The sequence below is a fragment of the Mobula hypostoma genome, chromosome 2 (genome assembly GCF_963921235.1).
Source record: "Mobula hypostoma chromosome 2, sMobHyp1.1, whole genome shotgun sequence".
Classification (NCBI taxonomy): Eukaryota; Metazoa; Chordata; class Chondrichthyes; order Myliobatiformes; family Myliobatidae; genus Mobula; species Mobula hypostoma.
In genome coordinates this window covers 236455618-236477305 of record NC_086098.1, presented here as the reverse complement: position 1 = coordinate 236477305, position 21688 = coordinate 236455618, and the positions used below count along the sequence as shown (strand labels likewise).

The 21688-nt window shown below is 46.3% G+C and overlaps 1 protein-coding gene across 5 annotated transcripts in view; it reads right to left on the bottom strand.

The window, feature by feature from the left end:
• LOC134342950 (myocyte-specific enhancer factor 2D homolog) overlaps positions 1-21688 on the bottom strand; it is a 112433-nt gene that overhangs the window by 90066 nt on the left and 679 nt on the right. The gene's annotated exons all lie outside the window — the stretch shown is intronic.

The following is a 21688-nucleotide window of genomic DNA, read 5'->3' as shown; positions in this document are numbered from 1 at the left end:
CCTGAATCCATTCTGTACTATTCCATAACTCTTAACGGTTCAGCATGTCGTAAGCATTGACGATATCAACTGCCAGGTTTTGGGACGCAAGGAGGAACGTGGAAGCAATCGGATTTTCAAAGGACAGGCTGAGGCAGATGGGCGGACAGTCCTCTGTTGCTAGTCTAATTGCTCAGCTGTAGGGTGGGCAGTGAGGCAAGATGGCCCTCTGGTACGAGGTCAAGCAGCAGTGAATTAATAGCTGTTACAATCTAGACCGAGATAGTAGTCAACAGAACCACAAGGTACAGAGTGTTACACATGGCACAGCACCTGCAGTCTGCTTTGTTTCTCTCCCCTCCAGTTTCCTCTCCATCCAGGTGTCTTTCAGCCCCACTGAACCACAGTGGCAAGATTATTCACCAACATCTTATACCAGTAAGTGTACATCAGGCCTCTGATTTCCAGACACACCCATTCTCTTTCTGCTGCATTCTGTCTAGAGTTCATGTCATGCTCTACCAGGTGATGTTTGGTGTGAGCTGCCATCTGTGAGTGGAACTGACATGACTTGGGGCGGAGCGGGTCGGTCAGGGAAAATGCATGACTCAATGGAGTGCTCGGTGCTGACTCAATGCGAGGGTTGCATCTCCACTCTACTGCAGCCCTGAGCTCCACCGGGTTTAACCACAGTGGGGGTTTCGATCTGATTCAGCCCAGCTTCCTTCCTCAGCCTCCAGTGCACACAGAAGCGAGAAGGGAGCAACTCTCAGCGAATCGCCGATCGGCTGGCCAGATAGTGGTTCCTAAGCGGCCACACCAACCATCAAACGCAGGGATCCTCCGCGCCACCCACCCACCCCACCCATCAACCAGAAGCAGATTCCCGAGGAGGAATTTCTTCAGCCACAGGGTGGTAAACCATTGCTGCAGATGGCTGTTGTTAAGGCCGAGTCATTGGTTATATTTAAAGCAGAGGTTGATAGATTCTTGATTAGTATGGGCATCAAAATTGCAGGCAGAAGTCAGGATAGAGGGCATAATAGATCAGCCACGAAGGAATAATCAGAGTAGCACTCTACGGACTGAATTGCCTAATTCTGCTCCTGTCTTATGGTCTCATATGTGGAGCAACAGACAGAATCTGCTGGAGGAACCCGGGTGATCAGGCAGCAACTACGGAGATGAATAAACAGTCGATATTTCGGGCCGAGTCCCTTCATCAGAACGGTAGATGGGGGCTGGGGGTGGGGAGATTGCCATTACAATCACAGGCCACATGGCATTCAATGTACACAGCCTGCTGCTGCATACAGCAGCCCAGCAGGAAATAACAGTTCACTTGCTTGGAATAAGGGATAAATGGCAACCAAGGATGGCAGAACTTGGGAAGGCAGAGAGAAAAGTGTCCTGTGTCTTTCTGTACAACAGCAGCTACAGGTGGCAAAGTAAGCCATTCTGTCCCTTGGGCTCATTCTGCAACTCAGTAAGATCACAACTACTGTAACTTTTCACCTCAGTGGCACTTCCCTAATCTCTTAATACCCAAAAATGTACAGATCTCTGTCCTGAATACACTCAGCCACCGTGCCTCAACAGCGCTTTCAGGCAGCAGGTTGCCCAGACTAAACCTCCGAAAAGGTTTCCTGTCTATCCTGAATGGCCAACCCTCTTCTTTACACACTACAGCCTCAGAATTAATCACCCAGGCCTCAATACCTTCTTGTGCAAATGGATCTTTGATTTCCTCACTTGCAGACAGACCCCAGTCAGTTCAGACTGGCAACTAAATCTCCTCCACAATCACCATCACCACAAGGCTGTGTGCTTAGCCCCTGCTCTACTCACTTTATACTTCTGACTGCAAGGCTAAACACAGCTTCACTGCCATACTTAAATTTGCCACTGTCATTGGTGATGATGAATCAGCATCTGAGGGAGACTGAGTGGCAGAATGGTGCTTGAACAGCACGCTCTCACTCTATGTCAGCAAGACCAAGTAGCTGATTATTGACTACAGGAGGAGAAAACCAGCGGTCCATGAGACAGTCCTCATCGGAGGAGCAGAGGTGGAGAGGATCAGCAACTTTAAATTCCTCAATATTGTTACTTCAGATGATCTGCACTGGGTTCAGCCATTGCAAAGAAAGCACAGCACCACTCCTACTTTCTCAGAAGTTTGTAAAAATTAGGCATGTCACCCAAAACTTTGATGAACTTCTAAAGAAATGCGGTGTAGAGTATAATGACTGGTTGCATCACCACCTGGTAGAGAAACACCAATGCCCTTGAACAGAAGAGCCTCGAAAAAGTATGGATACGGCCCAGTTCATCATGGGTAAAGCCCTCCCCACCATTGAACAAACCTACAAGGACCGGTGACACAGGAAAGCGCCATCTAGGCCATGCTCTCTTCTCGCTGCTGCTATCAGGAAGGAGGTACGGCAGCCTCAGGACCCACACCACCAGATTCATGAACACTTCAACCATGAGGCTCGTGAACCAGACACTCAACATCATTCACCCCAACACAGAACTGTTCCCACAACATATGGTCTCACTTTCAAGGGCTGGTCTCATGTTCTGGATATTTATTGCTTATTTATTTTTTTTTATATTTGCAGTTTATTGCCTTTTACGCATTGATTGTTTGTCCATATTTTGTGCACTTTTTCATTGATTCTATGGCGTTTCTTTGTATTTACTGTAAATGCCCACAAGAAAATAAATCACAGGATTGTACAGTATATGGTCATATACAGTGGCATGCAAAAATTTGGGCACCCCTGGTCAAAATTTCTGTTACGGTGAATAGTTAAGTGAGTAGAAGATGAACTGATCTCCGAAAATCATAAAGTTAAAGATGAAACATTCTTTTCAACATTTTAAGCAAGATTAGTGTATTATTTTTGTTTTGTACAATTTTAGAGTGAAAAAAAGGAACGGAGCACTATGTAAAAGTTTGTGCACCCCAAGAGATTTGAGCTCTCAGATAACTTTTACCAAGGTCTCAAACCTTAATTAGCTTGTTTGGGCTATGGCTTGTTCACAGTCATTGTTAGGAAAGGCCAGGTGAGGCAAATTTCAAAGCTTTATAAATACCCTGACTCCTCAAACCTTGTCCCAACAATCAGCAGCCATGGACTCCTCTAAGCAGCTGCCCAGCATTCTGAAAATGAAAATAATGATGCCCACAAAGCAGAAGGCTATAAGAAGATAGCCTTCTCGGGTAGCTGTTTCCTTAGTTCGTAATGTAATTAAGAAATGGCAGTTAACAGGAACGGTGGAGGTCAAGTTGAGGCCTGGAAGACCAAGAAAACTTTCCAAGAGAACTACTCGTAGAATTGCTAGAAAGGCAAATCAAAACCCCCGTTTGACTGCAAAAGACCTTCAGGAAGATTTAGCAGACTCTGGCGTGGTGGTGCACGGTTCTACTGTGCAGCGACACCGGCACAAATATGACCTTCATGGAAGAGTCATCAGAAGAAAACCTTTCCTGCATCCTCACCACAAAATTCAGCATCAGAAGTTTGCGAAGGAATATCTAAACAAGCACTGATGATGTTAAAATAGAACTTTTCGGCCGCAATCAGCAAAGGTATATTTGGAGAAAAAAGGGTGCAGAATTTCATGAAAAGAACATCTCTCCAACTGTTAAGCATAGGGGTGGATCGATCATGCTTTGGGCTTGTGTTGCAGCCAGTGGCACGGGGAACATTTCACTGGTAGAGAGAAGAATGAATTCAATTAAATACCAGCAAATTCTGGAAGCAAACATCACGCCATCTGTAAAAAAGCTGAAGATGAAAAGAGGATGGCTTCTACAACAGGATAATGATCCTAAACACACCTCAAAATCCACAATGGACTACCTCAAGAGACACAGGCTGAATGTTTTGCCATGGCCCTCACAGTCTGCTGACCTAAACATCATCAAAAATCTGTGGTAGACCTCAAAAGAGCAGTGCATGCGAGACGGCCCAAGAATCTCACAGATCTAGAAGCCCTTGGCAAGGAAGAATGGGCGAAAATCCCCCAAACAAGAATTGAAAGACTCTGAGCTGGCTACAGAAAGCGTATACAAGCTGTGATACTTGCCAAAGGGGGTGTTACTAAGTGCTGACCATGTAGGGTGCCCAAACTTTTGCTTCAGGCCCTCTTCATTTTTTGTTATTTTGAAACTGTAAAAGATGGAAATAAACAAGTAATCTTGCTCAAAATATTGAAGAAATGTGTCATCTTTAACTTCATGCCTTTTGGAAATCAGGTCATCTTTTCCTTACTTAGCTATTCACAGTAACAGAAATTTTGACCAGGGGTGCCCAAACTTTTGCATGCCACTCTATACAGTATGTACTTGATTAATAAATTTACTTTGAAGAAAGTACAATAGCACCTTCACTTCCACAGGAGACTAAAGAAATTAAGAAAGTCAGAATCAAAATCAGGTTTATTATCACGGCATATGTCGGTGAATTTTTTTTGTTTTGTGGCAGCAGTACATTGCAATACATAATAATAAAAACTAGAAACTACAATAAGTAATATTTTTATATTACTTATTATATCAGGAAAGAAATACGGAGGTTCATGGGTTCATTGTCCATTCAGAAATCTGATTGTTCTTAAAACATTGAGTGTGTCTTCAGGCTCCTGGACCACCACTTTGATGGTAGCAATGAGAAGAGGGCATGTCCTGGGTGATGGTGGTCCTTAATGATGGATGCCACCTTTTCGAGGCATCATCTTTTGAAGGTGTCCTGGATGCTGGGGAGGCGAGTTGCCCATGAAGGAGCTGGCTGAACTTTCTACAGCTTTTTCTGATTCTGTGCAATGGCCCCACCATACCAGAAAGTGATGCAATCAGTGAGATCAGGTACCTTGAGATTCGTATTCTTGCAGGCATTCACAATAGAACGGAGCAATACAATAGACTCAATGAAGAACTACACACAAAGACTGACAAACAACCACTGTGCAAATAAATGAATAATACTGAAAAGATGAGTTGTATAGTCTTGAAAGTGATTCCACAGGTTGTGGAATCAGTTCAGAGTTGAGGTGAGTGAAGATATCCACACTTAGTCAGGAGCCTGATGGTTGTAGGGTAATAACTGTCCTTGAGCCTGGTGGTGTGGGACCCAAGGCTCCTGTACCTCCTTCCTAATGGCAGCAGCGAGAAGAGAGCATGGCCTGGATGATGGACTAGTTGTTTTGCCCTGGAACTGGGACTGCAGTACAAGGTACACGGGCCTAGACAGGGCTGCCCTGCCGATCTTTGTGCCGTACCTCCTGGCCTCCATGCTCAGGAGGTGCAGGAAACAGGGTTTGATGGAGGAGCAGGGAGATGATATAGTTACAACGAGTTCTTGCCTCACCACATTCCTCACGCCAGCGAGGGACTTGGTACACACCCATTGCAATCAGGACAAACCCTCAACTAGGTACATTGTAGACGGGGTTGACGTAGGTATAACGTGTCTGTCTCTGTGCTCTGGTGACTATCTCGGTTAGTGCATACAATAAATACGCTGCCTGAAGTCACATAACACATAACACAGCACACTCCCAAGAGTGTTATCTACCAGACTACATTCCACTTCCCTACCACCTATGAACTCGGCATCTCATCCCTTGTAAATCTCTCTAGGATTCATGGCACTCTTTCACAGTTCTGCAATTTCACCAGTACAGTAAACGTGCACCTCGGTGTCTCTCACTATCTCAGGACATTGCAAGAAAGTTTTTCAACAAGAGAAAGACAGCAATCAGTGGTTAGACAGGCAGCAGCTACAGCAGGTGGGAAGGTGAGACACCAGTCACAAAGAATCAGGTTTATTATCATGGACATGCTGTGAAATATGTGATTTTGTGACGACGGTAAAGTGCAATACGCAAAATAATCTACAAATTACAATAAGAAATATATAAAATTAAATAAATAGAGCAAAAATGAACAAAATAGTAAGGTAGTGTTCATGCTTTCATTGCCCATTCTGATGGCGGAGGGGAAGAAACTGCTCTTGAAAGGTGGTGTGCGTCTTCGGGCTCCTGTACATTTTGTGTATTATCTCTGAGGACAACATTGGGTAACCTCTCAAATCTTCCTGAAGCAGTCATGCATGAGGAGCAGCAGGTCATTCTGTCCTTGGAATGGCTCTGGCACTCAGTAACATCACAGCTAAGGTTTCAAGTCAGTATCACATCCCTGCACCAACCCCGTGTCCCTGCGCCAACCTCAAATGCCTCATGCTTAAAAACCTAACTAACTCTGCCTTGAATATACGGAGTGACCGGGCCTCCACGGTCTCCTTGGTTACAGAATTTGAACCATTCACCAGATCCTGGGAGAACAAAATTCCGTAAGACAGAGGAGCAGAATGAGACCAATTGGCCCATTGAGTCAGTTCCACCATTCGATCATCACTGATATATTTTCCTCTCAACACCATTCTCCTGACTTTTCTCCATGTCCTTTGATGCCCTCACTAATCAAGAACCTACCAACCTCCTGCTTTACGTATACCCAATGACTTGGCCTTCACAGTCGTCTGTGGCAATGAATTCCACAGATTCACCACTCTCTGGCCAAAGAAATTTCTCCTCATCTCTCAAATGGACATCCTTCTGAGGCTGTGCCTTCTTGTCCTAAACACTCCCACCATTGGGATCATCCTCTGCACATCCACTTTATCCCGGCCTTTCAACATGTTATAGTTTTCAATGAGATCCTCCTTCATTCTGCTCGAGGGGCCGAATGGTCTGCTTCTGCACCTATTGTCTATTCTTCTAAACTCCCGGAGGTAGAGGCCCAAAGATATCAAATGCTCCTGCAAATTAACCTTTCCATTCACAGAATCATTCTCGTAAACATCCTCTGGAACCTCTTCAATGCCAGCACATCCTTTCTTAGATATGGGGATCAAAACTGCTCACAATACTCCAAATGTGGTCTGATCAATGCCTTATAAAGCATCAACATATCACTGATTTTATGTTCTAGTTCTCCTGAAATGAATGCTAACACCATCTTTGCCTTCTTTATTACTGACTCAACCTGCCAATTAACCTCTACTCTCTCTAGCTGCACGAGTGCGTGGCCGCGCAGTAACTGAAATGTTCCCATGCACGTAGCCTTTGTTGCCACGCAGCTGGAATTTTTCTTTTATACGTTTTATTAACGTGCCATGCAGTTTCCAGGCATGTAAAAATTTCCTGCTCAGAGCAATGGTCGGTCCGCGCAGTTGTAAAAAATGTTAGCAGGAACGCTGAAGTTACCCTTAAGGGAATCCTGCACAAGGACCTTCAAGCCCCTTTGCACTTCCAATTTCTTAATTTGCTCCCCATTTAGAAAACAGACTACGCCCTTATTCCTTCTACTAAAGTGCATGACTATACACTTCCCTACACCATATACCATCGGCCACTTCTTTGCCCATTCTCACAATCTGTCCAGTTCCTTCTGCAGACACCCTGTTTCTTCAACACTACATGCCCCTCCACCTATCTTTGTGTAAACTTCAAGCTTGGCCACAAAGCCATCAATTCTGTCATCCAAAACATTGACATTGACAGGAATCCCAACATCGACCCCTGCAGAGCAGCCACCACAAGCTAAACAGAAAAGGTCTCCCTTATTCACATATTTTGCCTTCTGCCAGTCAGCTAATCTTCTATCCATGCTAATACCTTTCCAGTAATACCATAAGCTCTTATTTAGCATCCTCATGTGTGGCACCTTGTCTAAGGCCCTCTGAAAATCCAAGAAAACAACTTTCACTGACTCTCCTTTGTCTATCCAGCCTGTTATTTCCTCAAAGAATTCCAACAGATTTATCAAGCAAGATTTCCCCTTAAGGAAACCACGCCCTCCCGACCCAACAAGTCCGCACTGCTCCATTACGTCCATATGACCAATTAACCTGCTAACCTGCACCTAGAGCACCCAAATGAAACCCATGCGGTCATGAGGAGAAAGTACAAACTCCTTGTGGAGGTGGATTTGAACACAGATTGTTGACAGTGCAGAAGTGTTATGCTAACTGTGCTGCCCTAAAGAGCTCCTAATATTTTCCCCAATGTTCTAAAGACCACCGAGATCCTCTATAGAGCAGGAGTTCACAACCTGGGGTCCATGGACTCCTTGGTTCATGGGAGGGGTCTATGGAATAAAAAAGGGATGAACGCTGCTTTAGAGTATTGTGGGGAATACTGGAAGGTGTCAACCTGGGTAGTTGTTGGACAGCACCTAGTAGATGCCTATCACTCTGCTCACCTGGATCCAACAGTCACCTGTCAGCTGTTGCTCCAACCACTGACGCCCTCCTGTCTATACTGGCCATCTCCCCTCTTTCTTTCCAGTACTGACGAAGGGCCTGGACCTGAATCATCGACTGTCCAGTCCCTCCATAGGTGCTACCTGACCTGAGTTCCTCCAGCATTTTGTGTGTTGCTATAAGATACCCAGTGGTTTTGGCTTTAATCTCCCCTTACCAGGTACTGGCCCTTGTTTTTGAACAGCAGGTTTTAAGAACCCATCTCTCAGTGTAGTAGCATTTGAAGTATCGTCACTGATGTTACGGAGGAAGGACAACAGTCAAGGAGTATAGATCTCACAGCAGAATTAGAATCAGGTTTAATATCACTGGCGTATGTCATGCACTTCGTTGTCTTTGCGGCAGCAGTACAATTCAAAACATAAAAATAAGAAATTATACATTATAGTCAGAAATACATATAAAAATTAAACAGGTAGTGCATTAAACAGATCAAAAAATAAAAGAAAAAATGTGAGGTAGTATTAACGAGTTCATTGTCCAGTCAAAAATCTGATTGTAGAAGGGAAGACATGTTCCTGAAACATTGCTACCATCAAGGAGGTGATTTGGGAGCCTAAAGACCTCCTCCTTGATGGTAGCAATGAGAAGAGGGCACATCCTGGGTGATGGGGGTCCTTAATGATGGATGCTGCCTTCATGAGGCCTCGCCTTTTGAAGGTGTCCTCGATGCTGGGGAGGCGAGTGCCCTTGATGTAGCTGGCTGACTTTACAACTTTCTGCAGGTTTTCCTAACCTGTGCAGTGGTCATTCCAAACCTGGCAATGATGCAACCAGTTAGAATGTTCTCCACGGTATATCTGTAAAAATTTGCGAGTCTTTGGTGACATACAAACTCCAATTGAAATATATCCGCTGCTGTGCTTTCTTTGTAATTGCATCAATATGTTGGTGACTACCTACCAGTGACTCCCTACTATTAATATCACTGGGAGACATTAACTATCGATGGAGATGCTCTTCAAAGTGGGGCCTATTTATTCAGGGGAACGTGGCTTTGAATTAACATCTTATCTGAAAGTCAACTATAACAGAGCAGTCAGCTCTGTCCTTGTCACAGATTAACAACTCCACAAGTCACTGGACACACAGAATCCAACCCTATGCATCAGTACTGGAAGCCAAACCCTGAGAAGTTCTCACCAGGCTAAGGGAGTTAAAATATCATCATATTTGGTGGATTATTTTTAGAAAAAGAAAGTGCTTTGTAGTCATTTTGTAGGATTAATTTATGAACAGAAATAAGACAAAAATAAGAACTAGCCATACTTCCCGCTCCTGAGAATATTTGGGTCCATTTCCCAGCGACAGGAGGCTGATGGGTAGCCAGAAGAACAAAACTCTGAAAAAGTTTTTATATAAAAATAAAAAAAGATGTCATCATTGGAATTGCCTGAAAAGATGACGGAGATTAACGCAAGAGGAACTTTCAGGGAAAATTGGATAAATACTTCATTAGCAATAATCTGAAGCGACTGTACTTAAAAATTATTTTCTGAAGTCCATCACGCCCCTGGCTGTTTCAAATCCCTCACTGTCAGAATAGTCAGAGCTGGAGAAGAAGAGGAATTTCTTTATCCAGAGGATGTTAGATCTGCAAAGTTCATTGTCACAGACGGCTGTTGAGGCCAAGTGATTAGGTATGTTTAAAGCAGAGGTTGATAGGTTCTTGATAAGCAACAGTGTGAAAGATTACAGAGAGAAGGCATGAGAATGGGGTTGAGATTGATAATAAATCACTCATGTCGGAATGGCGGAGCACTAAATGGGCCAAATGGCCTTAGTCTGCTCCTGTGACTTATGACATGGGCTTGGTTGGTAAATGGCTTCTCTGGACTACGGTGGGGCTAGAAGGTTTGTGAACCCTGTAGAATTTTCTCTATTTCTGCATAAATATGGCCTAAAATGTGATCACATCTTCACGTAAGTCCTAAATCTTAGATAAACGGAACCAAATTAAATAAATAACACAAAAACATAATATTTTTTCCATTTATTAATTGGAAAAGTGATCCAATATTACATGGATTTGTTGGAAAAAGTATGTGAACCTCTGGGATAAAGCCTTCTACAAAAGTTATTTGGAGCCAGGTGTCCCGATCAATTGGAGGTATGGGTTGTGGAGGGGTCCTGCCCTACAAAAAAGACACAGTCAGGTTTAGATTAGATTAGATTCAACTTTATTGTCATTGTGCTGAGTACAGATACAAAGCCAATGAAATGCATTTAGCATCTGACCAGAAATGCAAAGAACAGTGTTATTTACAAAAATAACTGCGAATAAAAAAAGTGCTACAGCACACAAATATAAAAGTACTGAGACAGTACAATACGGATGTAATACTGCTTAGCACTGTGATGAGAGGTTCAGCAGTGTCACAGTCTCCAGGAAGAAGCTTTTCCTGTGCCTGCTGGTGCGGGAGCGGATGCTCCTGTAGCGCCTACCGGATGGGAGGAGAGTAAAAAGTCCATGGTTAGGGTGAGATGCATCCCTGATAATGCTTTTCGCCCTGCCCAGGCAGCGTTTATGGTAGATGTTCTCAATGGTGGGCAATTGGGTGCCGATAATCCGCTGGGCAGTTTTCACCACACGCTGGAGTGCTTTGCGGTCCGATACGGGACAATTGCCATACCACACTGAGATGCAGTTGGTGAGTATGCTCTCAATGGTACAGCGGTAAAAGTCTGTCAGTATCCTGGGACAGAGGTGAGCTTTCTTCATGCTCCGCAGGAAATAAAGGCGCTGTTGTGCCTTTTTGATCAGGATGGAAGAGTTCATGGACCAGGTGAGACCCTCGGAAATGTGGACACCAAGGAATTTGAAGCTTGATACACACTCCACTACAGTTCGGTTGATGTAGATGGGGACTTGAGTGTGACTCCTGGCATGCTTAAAGTCCAGAATGATCTCCTTGGTCTTCTGGGTGTTAAGGGTCAGATTATTGTCGGCACACCACGCAGCCAGGTGCTGGACCTCGTCCCTGTAGGCCATCTCGTCATCCCCTCTGATCAGACCAACCACCATGGTGTCGTCTGACAGAGCAAGCTTTTCTCGAGAAAGATCTGTTTATGTGCACCATGCGTCTATCAAAACAACTTTCAGAGGACCTTAGAAGAATTGGAAAGATGCATTATGCTGGAAAAGGCTATAAAAGCATTTCTAAAGGCCTGAGTGTTCACCAGTCCACAGTAAGAGAAATTGTCTACAAATGGAGGAAGCTGAGTACTGTTGCTACTCTCCCTAGGAGTGAGCTTCCTGCAAAGCTCACACCAACAGCACGACATGCAATGCTGAAGGAGGTGAAAAAGAACCCAAGGGTAACAGCAAAAGACTTGCAGAAATCTCTAGAGCTTGCTAAAGTCTCTGATCATGTGTCCACGATTTAAAAAAATCCGACAAGACTGGTGTCCATGGAAGGACACCACGGAGAAAACCACTGTTCTTCAAAAACAAACATTGCTGCATGTCCCAAGTTTGCAAATGATCACCTGGGTGTTCTACAATGCTTGTAATGTCCTGTGGACTGATTACACAAAGTTGAACTTTTTGGCAGGAATGCTCATTGCTATGTTTAGAGGAAAACGGGCACTGCACACCAACACCAAAACCTCATCCCAACTATGAAGCATGGTGGAAGGAGCATCATGGTTTGGGATGCTTTACTGCCTCAGGGCCTGGACAGCTTACAATCATTGAGGGAACAATGAATCCAAAATTGTATCAAGACATTTTACAGGAGAATGTCAGGGTAGCAGTCTGTCACCTGAAGCTTAATAAGAGCTGGAAAGTACAGGACAATGATCGGAAAGAGAAGAGTACATCAATAACAGGATGTTTTAAAAAGAAGAAAATTCGTGTTTTGGAATGGCGGAGTCAAAATCCTGACCTTAATCCTATAGAAATGTTGCGGAAAGACCTAAAGCAAGCGGTTCATGTAAGAAGCCCACCAACATCCCAGAGTTCAAACAGTTTTGTAAGGAGGAATGGCCTAAAATTCCTCCAAGACGACGTGCAGGACCGATCAACAGTTAACAGAAACATTTGATTGAAGTTATTGCTGTACAAGGGGTCACACCTGTTACTGAAAGCAAAGGTTCACATACTTTTTCCAACAAATACATGCAATATTGGATCATTTTTCCCAATAAATAAACAAACAAGCTTAATGTTTTTTCTGTTATTTATTAAACTGGGTTCTCTTTATTTAGTTTTAGGACTTGCTGGAAGATGTAATCACACTTTAGGTCATATTTTTGCAGAAATAGAGAAAATTCTACAGGGTTCACAAACTTTCTAGCACCACTGTAAATCATCCTTTCAACCTTCTACATCTTGAGGTCAGAGGAAGGGAACTATTCTATAGCTGGGTGTACAACGTTTTGGTTATATTTTACAAATCGGTAATAATATCTCCTCCTTGAGATCGTCACAGGGCCAGCTCAAGGATGCACTGCTTTACCCTATATACACTAGGCACAGCTCAAAGGCAGTCTATGAATTTGTCAAAGACACCACTGTTGACAGCAGAATCTCAGGTGGTGACAAGGAGGTGTACAATAGATAGATCAATTGAATGCTGTCACAACAACAACCTTGCATCCAACGTCAGTAAGATCAAAGGAATTGATTTTGGACTTCAGGAAGGTGAAATTATGAGAACACACACCAGTCATCATTGAGGGCTCAACATCTCAGAGGTTCTATTCTGAGCACAACATACTGATGCTATAACGATGAAGGCACACCAATGGTTCTACTTTTTGGGAGTTTGTAAAAATTTGGTATGTCACCAAAGACTCCAGCAAACCTCTAGAGATGTGTGGTGAAGAGCATTTTAAATGGCTGCATCACTGCCTGATATGGAGACTCCAATGAACAGGATCCCAAGAGACTGAAGGGGGGTCAAAGACTCAGCCATGACAGGTACAACCCTCCCCACCATTGAGGACACCTTCAAAAGGCAATGCCTCAAGAAGATGGCATCCATCATTAAAGACTCTCACCTTTTGTATGAGTTGGTGAAACAGGAATGTTCAGAATCAGGGTTGTTATTACTAACGTATAATTACACCGTAAGACATGGGGGCAGAATTAGGCCATTTGACCCATCAAGTCTGCTCTGCCATGACTACCCTCGGAGAGAAGATACAGGAGCCTGAAGACCCACACTCAACATTTTAAGAACAGCATCCTTCCCTCTGCTATTCAATTTCTGAACGGTCCATGAACTCTACCTCACAAGACGCTAGACATTTCAGGCCGAGACCCTGAGACCCTTTCTTTCCATAGATGCTGCTAAGTTCCTCCAGTATTTCCTGGATCTCCAGCATCTGCAGAATCTCGTGTTTAACACTAGTCACTGCCTCCCTTTTGCACAATTAATTGTTTGTAACTTACTGTAATTTTTGTCTGTACTGCTGCCAACAAAACAGTAAGTTTCACGACACACGTCACTGACAATAAACCCGATTCTGAACATTCCTGTTTCATAGAGAAGGTGCTGATAGTTAAAGGGGCAGCGCTGGCTTGTTTTGATTAAGTCTGACCCATCAGTGATCTGCTAGCTTGGACTCAGATGAAGATGAGAGGACACCCCCCCCCTCCATGAGCATTGAAAACCACCTTAGATAAGGAAACAGGCAGGAGCTGAGTCGCCATCATTGCACCAAGATTCAAGAACCTAGTTTCCTTCCACCTGAACCAGGTCTGTAAATGGTTACGGCAACGACTTGCATCAAACATGCAAACCAGAATTCAACAGTTCCATTCTCCACTCCAATTTACCCACATCTAAGCTAAACCTCGAGTAAAGCGATTTCTTGTCATCATTGCCTGGAAAGGCTGTCTTCATACCTGGAGTCTGCCCAGTGCCTGTAAGGTTACCCCAAACCAGGAAAAACAGTCCCTGCATCTCACTGTAGAAGTTGTTTGGAATGAACATTGAACAGCATGGGAACAGACCCTTTGGCCCACAATGTCCAAGCCAAACACTAGGCAGAATTGAACTACTGGACATGATCCATATCCATGCATTCCCTGCATTTTCATGTCTATGCAGCAGCCTCTTAAAATGTCACTGTCATTATCTGCTTCCAGCAGTCTCCCTGGCAGCCCGTTCCAGCACCTACCACTTGGTGTAAAGCACTTACCCTGCACACCTCCGTTACTCTTTCCCAGTTTCGCCTTAGATTCCCGTCCTCCAGGACTTGGCATTTCTAGGCTGGGCGATAAGATTCTGACTATCTACCCCACTGAGCCTTATAACTATTTTTTCCCCTCAGTCTCCACCATGCCACAGAAAGGCACCCTAGCTTGTCCGATCTCTCCTCATTGCTCGCATGCTTTAATCCAGGCAGCATGTTGGTGAACCTCTTTTTCACTCTTTCCAAAACCCCTACATCTCTCCTGCAGTGAGGTGACCAGAACTGGGCACAAACCTTCAAGTGCAGCCTTGGCAAATGTAGAGATATTAGAGTATAGTTATGGCTTTCAAACTGTAGTCCAGGCTGCTTAATCTCTCCTCTGTACCAAACATGAGCTGCGCCTTAGGAACGAAATGTTCAGAACCCTTCTTTATCTGGCGTCTCCGTAACATCTCAAGTTCTGGCCTTGCCACTACTGACAGCTGCCTGGGTTCAAGCCTCCCCAATGCTCTCCACCTGCCCTTTTAAAAGCTCCACAAAATCTCTCTTTATCCAAGCTTCAAGTCACTTGCCCAAAGGTCTCCCAGGCAACCAGATCTATATCAATGCAAGTAAATGTTTTTGATTCTTAGATGTATAGAAATCTCAAATACATGTTACACCGTTTCTTTAATCAAACCATGGTTACAGCTGAGCAGGAATTTTGCAGAGAGAAAGCCACAGAGTTGACTCACAGATATAATCAGGCTTAAGGTGGGTGGTTATGTAGAGAAACAATAGAATTAGAAGTTGTTCTCCTAAAACAAAATTAAGGAGACTCTTGCCAGAAACTCTATCGTCTTTACACAGAATAAGCATTACTTCCACCGGTCAAAATCAGCAAAACTGTTTTAGGCTACAAGGAGGAATGAAGCAATGAAAGAAGGTGACTGCCAATTTTTAATAAGAAAGTCATCCCTCAATTGCAAGGATCACCAATTTTCACAAGTTATGAGGAGGAACTGCTGAATGGAAGTACGAGGAAGCTGGATTAATATCAGTAATTACCAGGTACTGAGGAAGAAGGGTTAATGAGGGTCAGAGTGAAATAACTCTCTGTAGAGACCACGGGAGATAGCAGACGCTGAAATCTGAAACAACAGAGATCAGCTAATCCACTGAGTTGCTCCAACCTCTGGTAGATTATTAATACAGACGGTAGTACAGGGTGCTAGGAGCCAGAGACTACTGAGAGCTAAAGAGATCTGGAGTCACTCAGTGGGAAGAAACCCTTTGGCCCATCAAGCCTGTGCCAACCAATTACACTAATTCAATGTTTATATTTATTTATTTTTTAGCAATACAGCATAGAACAGGCCCCTCAAGCTGCACCACCCAGCAACCCACTGATTCAATTGTCCCAATCACGGGACAATTTACAATGACCAATTAACCTACAACCTGTCTTTAGACCGTGGGAGGAAACCAGAGTACCCAGAGGAAACCCACATACACACAGGAAGGAATGTACAAACTTGCTTACAGAGACAGCTGAGATTGAACTCTGAACTCTGACACTTGATAGCATGATGCTAATCACACCACTACTGTGGCGCCCCATAAATCTTGTTTTGTCTTATTCTCATCAGCCTCTCCTCAATTCTACAGACCAGGAGCAATTTAGAGTGGCCAATTGATCTGTCAACCACAAGACTTTGGGACGTGATAAGAAAGGCAGATGGAGCCACGGAGAGAACATGCCAACACCACACAGACAGCACTCATAATCAGGTTTGAACCCAGGTCTCTGGTACAGAGGCAGCAACTCGACTAACTGTACCAGTACTGCCTAAAGTTTAAAGTTCAAGGTAAATTTATTATCAAAGTACATGTATATCACTATACACAACACTGAGATTCATTTTCTTGCAGGCATTCACAGTAAATCCAAGAACCATAATAGAAGCAGTGAAAGACCACACCCCAGAGGACGGACAACCAACCAATGTACAAGTTGTGCAAATACAAAAGAAAAAAAAAATAATAATAAGTAAGCAATAAATATCTAAAACATCCTTGAAAGTGAGTCCATCGCTTGTGGGAACAGTTCATAGATGGGCCAAGTGAAGCCATCCCCACCAGTTCAAGAACCCGATGGTTGAGGGGGTAATAACTTCCTGAATCTGGTGGTGAGTCCTGAGGCTGCTGTACCTTCTTCGTGATGGCAGCAGTGAGGAGACAGTGTGGCCTGGCTGGTGGGGGGGTGGGCCTTGATGATGGGATGCTGCCTTCCTGGGACAGCGCTCCAAGCAGATGTGCTCAATGCTGGGGAGGGCCTTACCCGTGACGGACTGGGTCGTGCTGGAAGAAGGTGGTTACTTACTAAATGACAGTTCACGGGAATGAAGACTGAAAACTCCTCAGGCAGCATCATTGGAAGGATAAACAGAGTTTCTGTCGGGTGTTATTGCCATTTGCTGTTGTTACTTCGGGATTTCCAACATACATTTGATGATAAAAGGGATGAATCCACTGGACAACTGGATTTTTTAAAACAGAAAGTGGTGGGTACTTGGAATACACTGCCAGGGTGGTGGTAGAGGCAGATACATTAGGGACATTTAAGAGACTCCTAGACAGGCATGTGGCTGATAGAAAAATGGAGGGCTATGTGGGAGGGAAGGGTCTGATTAATTTTAGAGGAGGTTAGAGGTCGGCACAACATGGTAGGGCAAAGGGTCTGTACTGTGATGTAATACTCTATGCCGTACCTCTTTGATAATTAAGCGATGTGGATTACTGATGCGAAGTTCAGTAACATAGAACTTTGGGAAAGAAGGGTTACTGAATTATCGGAAGAGATCATTAGCAACATTGTCCTGAGACAGGCAGAGTGAGGGGAACATTCCTACTTATGGAAGAGTCTGGCTGTGGATGGGAAGCATGCTCTACCCTTTGTGGAAGCCAGGAGACCTGCTGTTGTTCTACTGAACGATGTGGGCACGCTATGTTGGCGCCAGGGTGTCTGGCAACACTTGCGGGCTGCCCCCAGCGCATCCTTAGGTCGTACTGGTTGTTAACGCAAACAACACAGTTCACTGTACGTTTTGATGTCCATGTGATAAATAAATCTGAACGTGAAAAATCGATATTTATTCTCTTCTATAGATGCTGCTGAGTTCCTCCAGCATTTTGTGTGCGTTGCCATGTTCTGCATTCTCATTGTTATTTCCCTTTGTACGACCTTGATGTGCTTGCATCTCTCCAGATACCATTCAAAACAAAGATGATCACTGTTTCTGTGACCCTGGGTCATTGGAGAGAGGTGCTAGGTCCAGGACTAGGTAGATGTGGCAATCGGCACTGTTAAAGGGTCTCGGTCCGGAACTGTTTATTCCTCTCTATAGATGCTGCCTGACCTGCTGAGTTCCTCCAGAATTTCTTTGATTGAGATAAAGTGTGGAATAGGCCCTTTGAGACACGCCACCCAGTCACTCCTATTTAACTAACACACACTAAATGCTGGAGGAACAAACAGCATCTATGAAGGAGAATAAATATCAATTTTCACAGTCAGATTTATTTATCACATGGACATCAAAACATACAGTGAACTGTGTTGTCTGTGTTAACAACCAGTCCTGATGAAAGGTCTCGGCCCAAAATGTCAACTGTTTACTCTTTTCCATAGATGCTGCCTGGCCTGCCGAGTTCCTCCAGCATTTTGTGCATGTTACTTTGATTTCCAGCATCTGCAGATCTTCTCTTGTTTGTGAACCTGCTGTTTAACCCTAGCCTAATCGCAGGACAATTTCCAATGACCGATTAACCTACTTAACTGGTAGGTCTGTAGACCGTATGCCTCGATGTACACTTCATAAATAAATTCATTTGAATCTATATCCCATGGAAAATTGGAAGCCATTCATACACCGGAAACTAATGCCTCGACATCCTCGAGTTAAACCTCCATCAGCCTCCTGTAGATAAGATGATGGCAATTGCACAGACGGCAGCAACAGAACACACATCGATTCCCAATGAGGGTCAGGCAGTGGACGAATCAGACTTTTTAGAGCAGTGGTCAAAGGCTTAGAGAAGCCAGCACTGTCCCTTCACCAATGTAGCACACAGCACTCCCAAACACAACAAATATCACGACTCCAGCCCGGCTCTGAGATTAAAAGCCACAGAATAAGATCTATCTGCAGGCACACCACGCTACTCTGAGCATGTACAGAAACAGCGAGATATAAAACCTCTCATCGCGTTCCTGATCAGCTGCAATTATTACCACAACGAATGATGCACAAAATTCATCAAGGTCTCGCTGACAAAGGCAGGAGAGGCAGCACGCAAACGTTTAATATAACTGTCAGGGCGGAGGGGTAAAACGGTGCAGAACAGTTAGTGCGAAGCTATTACAGCTTGGGGCATTGGAGTACAAAGCGCAGCATCCTCTGTAGGGAGTTTGTACGTTCTTCTGTGAACCACATGGGTTTCCTCCCAGTCCAAAGACCCACCGGTTAATAGGTCAATTCGTCATTGAAAGTTGTCTTGTGGGTAGGCTAGGGTTAAATTGGGGAGTGCCAGGTGGCACGGCTCATGAGGGCCAAAGGGCCTATTTCACACTGTATCTCTAAATAAATTAAAAATAAAACAAATGAAGACTGAAGAGTATACCCATCACAAGGGAACTGAAAGGAAAGAGAAAAGGAAAATAGCAGGGCCGTGGGTAAGAGAGACTGACGGGGCACCATAAACAACAAGATGGGCTGAATGGCCTCCTTTGTGCACTATCGTTACACGATTGCATCAAAAACACACGTGACGCAGGCAAGGAGTTAGACTGAATGAATCGCTCCAATTCAGAGGCAAATTTCTACACAGGATGCCAGGAACATTTCAAACGCGATGGGCACGCTGGCAAATGGTGGGCTGCATTAGATCCCCTGACCACAAAGGAAGGCGGCAACCCCAGTTAAAGCAGGAAGATCCGGAAGAGGGCACGGCAAGTCCATCGGTATAAGAGGGGGAAGCCGCACTGAGAGGGGAGCTGCAGTGTGGGCACAAGGCCATGGAACAAGGTGTAGCAGCAGGGAGAAGGGCACAGTGTGGGCAAATGGCATTGAGAGGGAGGAAGGGTGAGGGGGCATGGACAACCCCTCCTGGAGGGTTCACCAGGCACCAGGGAAAGAGTCAACAGTGCTCCTAAAAGGATTGGTCACCTGGTGATGGCAGAACAAGGTATGCTGGGGTGGCTGGTGACACTGGACAGGGAGGGGGCAGAGAACAGGATGGGCATACTGTTGGGGTGGGGCGCTTGGAAAGTGCAAGGGCCCACGGGTGGGGGTAGGGGGTAAAGTCCTGGGAGTGGACAAAGGAATGGGATATGATAAAGGTGAGTGTGAGGGCAGTGAGAGGGAGGGACGTGGCAAGAGCCAGTACGAGTAGGAGGGAAGGGCAGAGACAACGAGAGACAGAAAGGTGTGGGTGGATGGTGGGGGGGAATGGAAAAAGACAAGAGCCTGTGATGGGAGAGGTGGGAGCAGGAGCCTGAGACGAGAGTGAGTGAGGAGAGCAGAGGCCAGGCAAGGGGCAAGAAATCGAAGAACACAGGGGAGGGAGCTGGAAGGCAGAAGGCGAGGGGTAAGGAAGGGGGAAGAGCCTGGAGACAAAGAGGACGAGGGAGATGGTCAGCGGGGAGAGGGGCTGACAGAGGGGAGGGGATGATCCAGGGGAGGAATAAAAGGGGGGAGGAGCAGTTGGGTAGGGGATCTATGGGGAGGAAGGGTTAATCGGGCGGCGGGAGTTGGTGAGGGGGAAGGGGTGATCCGGGGGGGTAGGGGTGATGGTGATGAGAAGGGACTGAACGGTGATGATGGGGGTGAGGAGAGGGTGATTGGTAGGTGGAGTGGGATAATCCAGGGGAGGGGATGAATGGGGAGGGAAGGGGGTGATCAGGGGGAAGTAAGGGGTGATGGGGTGGGAATGGGTTATCTGGGGGATTAGGGTGTGATGGGGGTGGGGAGGAGGTGGTCGGAGGGGGGAGTGGAGGGGGTTGATCCAGGGGAGGGGATGAATGGAGCGGGGAGGGTGTGATCGAGAGTGGAGGGGGTGATCCAGGGGACAGGTTGAATGGAGCGGGGAGGGTGTGATCGAGAGTGGAGGGGGTGATCCAGGGGACAGGATGAATGGAGCGGGGAGGGTGTGATCGAGAGTGGAGGGGGTGATCCGGGGGAGCGGATGAATGGAGCAAGGAGGGGATGAAGGGGATGATCGGGGGCCCGGCGACAAGGGGGGAGGAGTCGGGGACCAAGCAGGTTAGAAGGAAGCAAGTACCCGGGGACGGGCGGTGGGGAGGGACTGATCGGTGCTGACAGGGGTTGGGAGGGGGTGATCGGGGTGGGAAGGGGTGATCGGAGGGGTAGGGGGGATGATCCAGGGGAGGGAGTGACCAGGGGCCCAGGGACAAGGGGGGAGGGGCCGGGGACCAAGCAGGTTAGAAGGGAGAGGTACCCGGGGACGGGCGGTGGGGAGGGACTGATCGGTGCTGACAGGGGTGGGGAGGGGGTGATCGGGGGTGGGAAGGGGTGATCGGAGGGGTAGGGGGGATGATCCAGGGGAGGGAGTGACCAGGGGCCCAGCGACAAGGGGGGAGGGGCCGGGGACCAAGCAGGTTAGAAGGGAGAAGTACCCGGGGACGGGCGGTGGGGAGGGACTGATCGGTGCTGACAGGGGTGGGGAGGGAGTGATCGGGGTGGGAAGGGGTGATCGGAGGGGTAGGGGGGATGATCCAGGGGAGGGGGTGACCAGGGGCCCAGGGACAAGGGGGGAGAGGCCGGGGACCAAGCAGGTTAGAAGGGAGAAGTACCCGGGGACGGGCGGTGGGGAGGGACTGATCGGTGCTGACAGGGGTGGGGAGGGGGTGATCGGGGGTGGGAAGGGGTGATCGGAGGGGTAGGGGGGATGATCCAGGGGAGGGAGTGACCAGGGGCCCGGCGACAAGGGGGGAGAGGCCGGGGACCAAGCAGGTTAGAAGGGAGAAGTACCCGGGGACGGGCGGTGGGGAGGGACTGATCGGTGCTGACAGGGGTGGGGAGGGGGTGATCGGGGGTGGGAAGGGGTGATCGGAGGGGTAGGGGGGATGATCCAGGGGAGGGAGTGACCAGGGGCCCGGCGACAAGGGGGGAGGGGCCGGGGACCAAGCAGGTTAGAAGGGAGCAAGTCGCCGGGGCGGGTGGTGGGGA